This window comes from Caretta caretta, chromosome 1, assembly GCF_965140235.1.
Source record: "Caretta caretta isolate rCarCar2 chromosome 1, rCarCar1.hap1, whole genome shotgun sequence".
NCBI lineage: Eukaryota > Metazoa > Chordata > Testudines > Cheloniidae > Caretta > Caretta caretta.
In genome coordinates, this window is record NC_134206.1 from 71821033 (window position 1) to 71830116 (window position 9084).

The 9084-nt window shown below is 39.8% G+C and overlaps 1 long non-coding RNA gene across 1 annotated transcript; it reads left to right on the top strand.

Annotated features, from left to right (window-relative positions):
- The first annotated feature begins 733 nt into the window (after positions 1-733).
- On the top strand, positions 734-8157 carry LOC125627536 (uncharacterized). Its single transcript, XR_007354050.2, has 3 exons — positions 734-864; positions 3811-3868; positions 7454-8157. It is a non-coding gene; the product is annotated as an uncharacterized LOC125627536 (long non-coding RNA).
- Positions 8158-9084: the final 927 nt, after the last annotated feature.

Genomic DNA, 9084 nt, shown 5'->3' on the forward strand with positions numbered 1-9084 from the left:
GGGTTATACAGGGTGAAGGTAGTGCAGAATTAGGTCTTTGGAAGTAATATATATATTTCAGTATATATAGTTCAGGTTTTTGGAAAACATCAGTCTAGTTTAAAATAGCTGACGCGTCTGTCTACAACTGTAAACTGATTTTTAAATAATTGATATAATAAATTAGTACTTAGCAATTGTGTACTGCTTCACATGTTGGAAATGTTTTATAAACATCAACTAATATTAAACTGCATTTTCACTATAACAGCAGAGCTTGGGAGCTACAACTTAGAACAAAACCATTATATCTATGCTACGTAGAGTTGAGTAATTAATTTTCAACAATTTATTTGTGCCAGATTTTCTGCTCAGAAACAGATTTAAGGGGAAATCCTGAAGTCAGGAAATCGGAGGTTTGCCAATGACTTCACTGTAGCCAAGATTTCAGCCTTAAAATTTAAAAATGTATTTGTTATTGGAAATTATTTGCAAATTTATTCAGAACTGGTCTGCACATCATTCCAGAACAGTTCACTGTGAGAATTTGCAATACAAAGTTTACAGTTTCTGCTTGTAGGTTACATCGTACAACATTTTTCTATTCCCTGATTGGATGAATTAAACAACAACTCCTGGGGGAATTCTGCACCAGTGTGCAGAATTAATTAATTTGTGCAGAATTAATGTTCCGGGAAAAAAATCATATTTCCTGGCAGAACTGGTGCTGCAGAGCTGCTGGCTGCCACTACGGGCTGCTGGACCCAGAAGAGCCCAGCTCTTCAGCTTACACATACAGGATGCTGCCAAGGAGTGGGAGAAAGCTGGAGAGTTCTGGGAGGCTGCAGTTCCCAGCACTCCCCGAAGGAAGCAGGAGGCATGCAGGTAATTCTGTACAAGCCCAGGAACCAGAATCAGGCTGTTTTTCTCTCTGGATCCCTGTGCTCTGGGAGGGAGTGGAATGCCTGTGTCTAGTATGTGGGATTTCCCACGGCTGGGCTCTGGCGGATTGGGGGTGCTGGTATCTGGGCTAGCAGGGAGCGCAGCAACTGGGATCTGAGGGTAGGGAGGTGCAGGTATATGGGCTGGGGATGCCCAGCTGCTGGCCTCTATGACAAAGGGGTGTATTGATTTCTGATTTGGGGGGTACCCAGAGCTGGGAGCATGAGTAGGGGATGAGCACGAGGGTGACTGGGCTGGGGGACACCTGATGGCTAGGCTCTGGGGGCAAGAGGTGTAGGTATCTGGGCAGGGTGGTGCCCCGTGGCTGGGCTCTAGAGGGGAGAGACTGTGGATCTCTGGGCTGGGGGGCACCTCATGGCTGGGATCTGGGTGTAAAGTGTGTGAGTGTCTGGGCTTGGAGGTGCCCCAGAGCTGGGCTCTGAAAGCTAGGGGAATGCGGGTCTCTGGCCTGGGGGACATCCTGCGTCTGGGCTCTAGGAGAAAAGGGATCTGGGGGAGGGGGTTGAGACCTGAGTTTTCCCCCAAGATGTGCCCAGCTGGCACATGTGACACCCAGACTGAGACACCCAGCAAAGTCATAACAGAGGAACAGAAACTGGGTTGTCATAGGGATTTTTTTAACTCTCTCCTCCTGGGAAAAAACTTTTTTGTTGTCTATATTGTTATAGACATACTTATGACAGGTATTGTGAAATAAATTACCAAAACAATTGAAAAAGGTGTTATTATGGTGTATTATTTTGACAAATAAATTGTGCAGAATTTTGCAGAATTTTAAAATATGTGCAGAATTTTTAAATTTTTTGGTTCAGAATTCTTAATTTTTGGCACAGAATACCCCCAGGATTAGATACGGGAACTAATAGATACAGCATGAATCACAAATATTTAGTTCAAAATGATGTTCAGCAAATATTGGAATGTTTGATTGCTCTCAGAAAATGGCCATGAAAGAACAGCAAATATGAGTGGTGAATTCTTCTTTATTTTAGTTATTTAGTAAATGGCTTTAGGTAAATATCTTGAACTCTTGTAAATTAATAGAGAAAAAGTGTTCATTTTATGGCCTAATACTAGTTTTAAATATCACAGATAAATTAGGTAGGGGGTGTGACAAAGTTCCTCCTCTACCTTGGTGGGTCTTGCACTTATTGGCGGATTTGCTCACCTTGGAGCTTCACAGCAGCTCTCAGTTTGGCCGTTTTTGTGAACCCACAGTCCAGGTCAACTCCTCCTGTGTCTGACCAGGAGTTGGGAGGATTTGGGGGGAACCCGGGCTCTCCCTCTACTCTGGGTTCCAGCCCAGGGCCCTGTGGAATGTAGCTGTCTAGAGTGTCTCCTGGAACAGTTGTGTGACAGCTATAACTCCCTGGGCTACTTCCCCATGGCCTCCTCCCAACACCTTCTTTATCCTCACCATAGGACCTTCCTCCTGGTGTCTGATAATGCTTGTACTCCTCAGTCCTCCAACAGTATGCGTTCTCACTCTCAGCTCCTAGCACCTCTTGCTCCCAGCTCCTCACGTGCACCACAAACTGAAGTGAGCTCCTTTTAAAACCCAGGTGCCCTGTTTAGCTTGCTTTAATTGATTCTAGCAGCTTCTTGATAGATCTGCCTTCTATTATTACTCTCCTGTAGCATCTGGCCCAACCCTGTCACAGGGGTCAAAATAATCTGCTTCATTTTTTGAAGATATACAGTATTAAAAATGTAAAAATCTAAAATGAGAATTCATGTTTCAGAGTCTTACCTCCTGCCTTCACAATACCAGGCATATTTTGCCACATTTGGAAAAAAAATAATACCAGATGTAGCCTAAAATGTGTATTAATCTTTGAGTGTTCTGTCCTACGTATGGCTCTTGTTACTTGCACTACAAATTAGGGTAGCTGCTACTACAGATCTCCAATCTAAATTTGTACACTAGAGCTTCTAAGAGTAAAGGCATAAGTAAAATAACCTAATTAACTATCATTTTGAATCCACCTTGTATCATACACCTGCCTGGAAATAAAGCTAGTTTAATATTGAAACATATATGTTTGAAATATATTGTTAAAAAATCAGCGTGAGAGGCTGAGTCACAGCAAGTGGATATGTATAAAAAGTGGAATGACTACAGAATGATCCATACTGATACATTTTTCTAGTAAAGCCAGTTAACGTATGCATGCTATTAGCACATGTGGTGTCTATGCAGGGATCCAAGATCAAACCCACATATTTTTATTTCCTCCTTAAATCAGTAGGTGGGGAAAAAATGGCCTAAATTGACATTTTGCTATTTTAGTTTCAGACACTGAGAGTTTTACAATTCATTTCACTAGTGAGTCCCTAAAAAGAGATGGCACAGTTGTGAGCTAGGAAACTATAATATTCTGAACCCTTCTTTTGTTTTAAGAATGTGCTTGTTCAGATGAAAAAGGTGTTGCAATTAAGCATTGGAAAAGCTGCTTGTATTCCAAAGTCCACGGCTACCTATAGGGTCAGGTGCTCAAAACTTTACAGGAAAGAGAGAGAAAAAAAATGAGGAAGAAAGGCAACGCAACTGTGGCCCCACTAAGAGTTCATATTATTCACTTGGCTGCCATGTTTCTTCCCCACTCCATCCCTTGCCTACTTTTTTTTTACTTTAGACTGTGGGTAAATTTTTTAAAAAACATCTTAGTCCGACTGGAGGTGAATGTGACCTATGCTCCTAGTTCATTCTTTAAGAACTTTATCCTGCAAGCTCTTTGTTGCAGGAGCTGTACCTCACTGTACTTATGGGGAATCCTGCAGTACTATTTATTTATTATTATTATTAGTAGTAGTAGTATTTTATTAGTGGTAGTAGTATTACTATAAATAATAATTCTTTTATCACAGTGGGAAAATATCCACGAGAACTGACTGAGAATGCCAAACTCCTCTGATGTGTTGTAACGTAAGTCTAATTTGAGCTCAAATCTTCATAGATGCATTAACTCGCTGCACCATCTACTGCTCTAAATTAGTTAAAAAATGTATTCTACAAATCCATCATAGCATAAAATGATTCCCCAAAGTGTCTTATATTGTTCTAAGGTGCAATGTTTACCTGGTAATCTCTCAAGTGGACTTCACAGATGTGTATTATGGCTGAAAAATTTATAACCTTCCATTATTAAAAAGGAGATAGTCTTGGGGTAGAAATATAAATAATAGATTTATTTAAAATCATAACTAATCTGCTATTCTAAAGCAGCTGAATATATACTGTATTGTAGTATAAATAAATAACTTATGTTCTTCACATCGGTCATTCACTTTTTAATATTAATATTTTAGTGAAATTATAACTCCTTATTGAAGACCTTGAAGTGCATTTGTTTCTTTTTTTTTCTTCCTTTTTTTAAATTGAATGTCTCAAGAGATACAAAAATAAACAGAGTAGGCACAGAGAGTTACACATGCAATATAACTATGATTGCACATTACTGTTGTCTAATTTCAATTCTACTGCAGCATCATTTCTGGGACACCTTGGCATTGCAGTACTGAGTTGGCTCCTATTTTGTGTGAGCTCTGTCACAGTGTACATATATATTTTCAGTTTATGCTTGAACCACAGTGCTGTGTTTCACTTTTATTTCCAATATTCTATGCTGGAGCCTCTTTGTGATCTCTGTTCAATAGCTACACCTCTTTTATGATGACATGCCCATGGTGGCCACAATAGTGAAAAAGCTTTTCTAATCATTAGGTATCTAGCATACCAGGAAGATAGCCTGTTCTCAGAAGTCTCTGATATCTGCCTTACTAATATGGGTTGAGTAAGAGGCATGTGCCAGGTAGTCAGCATTTATTTCCTGTCTCCCAATATCACCTGTTGCCTTATTTAGGACCCTAGCTTTTGTTTCATGCTGTTTAATACAGGCTCAAACACTAATCCACAATAGAATCATGGAGGAGGCACTGAGCCTTGTATTCATACCAAGACCTGTTTGGATGACTCAGCTGGTCTTATGTTGGTGCAACTTTTTCCAAGTCTAAATCCTGGGTTGGGTGAGGATGGTGTGTGGTTGTTTCTGAGATCCTGGTCAAAGGGAAGCAGGGCAGGAGGTGGGATGGGTGACCATAGGATGGTGTAATAAGTTGGTGGGGGGAAGTGGGAGGAGGGTCAAATACAGCTATAGAGAGTGAAAGTTTAGCTAAGGGCTAAAGAGAAGACAGAAGGTGCAAAAGAGTTGGGGTCAGCCTTTGAGTAAGTGGGTGAGTCCTTGAGGGAGAAATAGGATAGAATCAGCAGGGGGCTGGAAGTGTAGAGAAAACATTTCATAGGAATAAGGACTCTATTGGAGAAACTGGGCCATATTGGAATGAGCACAAAGCAATAGGGGGGAAAAGAAACTGAATAAAAGTTCAAAACAAAACAAAACATAAAAAGCTACAACAATCGTGCACCCAGTGTGATGTATGTTTAATTCCTATTAATGTCAATGTGAGTTATGCATACAATCGGAGAAAATAGATACCTCCAAATGTAAACAGTCATTCATTTTCTTATTAAAGAAAAAAATCAGAAGGAAGGCCAAATTATTTAAATTGGGGAGAATACTTAAAAAAAACATTAGACAGCCCCTGAATAAGGATTATCTTCACAAATTCTGATTAATATAAATCTGAGTGACAGTAATTCCTTGTGAATTATGATGAAAACCTAACCATTATTGTTACCAAAAATATACATCTCCTCTCAAACAACAGGACCATGAGACATGAGAACAATTAACCTCAGTAACTGTGTAACATTAGAGTTTGTTTCAGAGTAGCAGCCGTGTTAGTCTGTATTCACAAAAAGAAAATGAGGACTTGTGGCACCTTAGAGACTAACAAATTTATTTGAGCATAAGCTTTCGTGAGCCAGAGCCCACTTCATCGGATGCATTCAGTGGAAAATACAGTGGGGAGATTTATTCTATCATTCCAATTTTCTAAGCAGCTTCAAACAGCTGTCATATTACATATATAAATGGTACCTTGCAGTATTTCCCCACAGATTTATTTATCCTGGCCTGCAATACAGGATGGGAAATATTTAGTCCTACCCATTAGCAGGTTTGAGGTCTCATATCTCACATTCCATTGCAGTTCATAAATGGTTGTTGTATGTCTATAACAAAAGGAAGAATTGAATCTTTCATAAAAAGAAAAGGAGGACTTGTGGCACCTTAGAGACTAACAAATTTATTTGAGCATAAGCTTTTGTGAGCTACAGCTCACTTCATCGGATGCATTCAGTGAAAAATACAGTGGGGAGATTTACATACATAGAGAACATGAAACAATGGGTGTTACTATACACACTGTAACCAGAGTGATCACTTAAGGTGAGCTATTACCAGGAGGAGAGCAGGGTGAGGGAAAAACCTTTTGTAGTGATAATCAAGGTGGGCCATTTCCAGCAGTTGACAAGAATGTCTGAGGAACAGTGGGGAGTGGGGATGGGGTGGAATAAACAAGGGGAAATAGTTTTACTTTGTGTAATGACCCATCCACTCCCAGTCTGTAACCTTAGTTCTCCTACAGGGGAAATCTGTATTAGTATTGCTGTAAGGCGCTTTAGGGAAGGGTTTGGCAAGGATTTACCAGTGCATTTTGAGGGCCTCAAAATTCGGGCAGGCCTATACCCATAGCAATACCACTGAAGGAGGCCCTTGAGGAATTAAATCAGACATAAGAATACAAAAGTATCACAGAATGCTATTACTGAAAAATTGCTCACTTGCTCATTTTTACCATATAATTGTAAATCAATTGGAATATAAACATTATACTTACATTTTGGTGTGTAGTACATAGACCCGTATAAACAAGTCATTGTCTGTATGAAATTTTAGTTGTACTGACTTTTCTAGTGCTTTTTATGTAGCCTGTTGTAAAACTAAGTGAATATCTAGATGAGTTGATGTAGCCCCTGGAAGACCTCTGTGTACCCCCAAAGGTACATGTACCCCTGGCTGAGAACCACTGCTCTAAGGGAACATATGATGATTTTTCCACAAATATAATACAATATTGTTTTGCAAGAAAGCTTTGATTTTTCTACACATTCTCCCTAGAAGGGTATTATATAACCCTAAATTTGGAGATGAGCAGGTTTTTTTTTTAAGAAAAAGCCATAACTTTTAAGAATCTATTCATATTTGGTATTTCTGTCGTCTATCTAATTGTCTTTTTGCCTGTTTCCTAAGCCATTTTTCTTATTGCCTTATATTTGATGCTTCAGGGCATGCTTTCTGCAGGGTGCATTGATATTTAGCTGTGCTGTCTGAGTCCCATTAACTTTAATGAGATTGCATGGCTAAAATTCTGGTCATCACACAGAAAATATTAATCTAAAACCCTTTGTTACAACTTTTTCTTTTTAATATGAAGATTTCTGTAAAGTTAAAAAACAAAATGAAAGAAACAGCACCTTTGGACTTTTATTTGAAAACTATAATTTAAAGTATGTTGAATGTATTGTTATGTTTCCTTTCCACAATAGATGTTACCACTTTCTGGCTGAAGATCTTTTTCATTGGTGGCGTCAGAGAAGGATCCATTCAAGGCAGAAAATAAGCTGGCAGAAGGGTGGCTGGGGATCTTTTGTGTGCTAGCTCCTACAGAAGATGATCCAGGGGCTGGAGGAGGATGGAAGGATGATTAGGCATGTTTAGGGAATCTGTTTCCTTCTCATAGAAACAGCACAAAGGAAAGGACACGTTCCGCACACCAGGGAACCGGAAAGAAAGGTAGCACATCTGAAGTGAACTTAAAAAGCTCTGTTTTGACTCAGTGACATCATTTCCCACCTTCTTTCTGCCCACTACCAGCACAAAGGAGAGCCTCCCCCTTCCAGCAGAAAGCAGAGCAAGGTCTTCACTCTGCCACGATGAACCTGCTATAGTAGGGTACTAACACCACATCAAGTAGGCTGATAATTGCATTTCCGTTACCCAACTATGAACAGACAAAGGTTTGCATCATTAAAAGAATAATCTTTTCCATTTGAGGAAGAGACTCACCAGTTTTGCCCTTTCCCAGAACAGCACAATATTCGGGGTGATGAGCACACTGGCCATATTTTGACATCAAAGGATTCCCAGAGGAGCTAATTGAGACAGTGCCTGTCATTAAATAGTCCTAAAGCACCTAAGCTAATTGTCTATTTTTGTGTTCTCACCAGTAATCTCCAGAGACACAGACACAGCTAGCCATGATCTGGTCTGCATCCTTAGGTGGGTATGGCCATTAATATAAATGCAAGAACCCACCCCTTAACGGAGTGAGATCATTTCTTCTTCCAGGCAGAAATCAAACTTTCCTCATTACAAGGCAGGAAGAAACTATTGCCATGCTCCACTCCTGAAACTTAAAGCCTCTGGGACCTTACCCTATTCCAAAATTTACTTATACAAGGCTGCCCAAACAAGAGATCAATAATTCACAAAACTAGTGAGACCACTAGCTGACTATTCTAGCACTACAACACCCTCTCTTATGTCATTGACCACACAGTTTGTCATGGTTCCTGGTGGGAAAGAAGAAAACTCAAGGGCCGGTAGTAGAAACATAATTCTGATACCAGCAGATTCAGACACAAAGAATTTCTACACATCTAGGATGATGCCATCAAAGAGGGGGAAAGACCCAATGTACTCTGTACCAAATCCTTAACTGGTCCAGTGAAACTGAGTTATTAAGGAAGATCATGGTGGTGGAGAAATAGGCAATCTCTCAGGTAATTAGGACCATGGAGGTATTTGAATATTAAGACCTTGATCTGGACTCCATGGTTTCCCCTACTATTGAAGGTATCTTACAAGGCCTTGGTGTCCTTTTATACTCTGCTTTCTCTTCAGATCATCTTAATCTGTGGACTCTTCACTTCTACTCAATGCCTAAATCACCATGGAGATAATAAATGCCTCTTCTCATTTGCTAGTAGTCAGTGGTCTGCATCCCATCCTAGTGTTCACATCTGGGCATAGTGACCCATGAATATGTAACCTCCTGGCTTTTCTCCTACATTGGAAACAGTACAAAATTGTGCTTTTCCTGGCCATATAGAAAAGAGCATTAATTTTATGTTTATCAATCTGTGATAAAAGACATTGTATATTTCTTTCAAAAAGC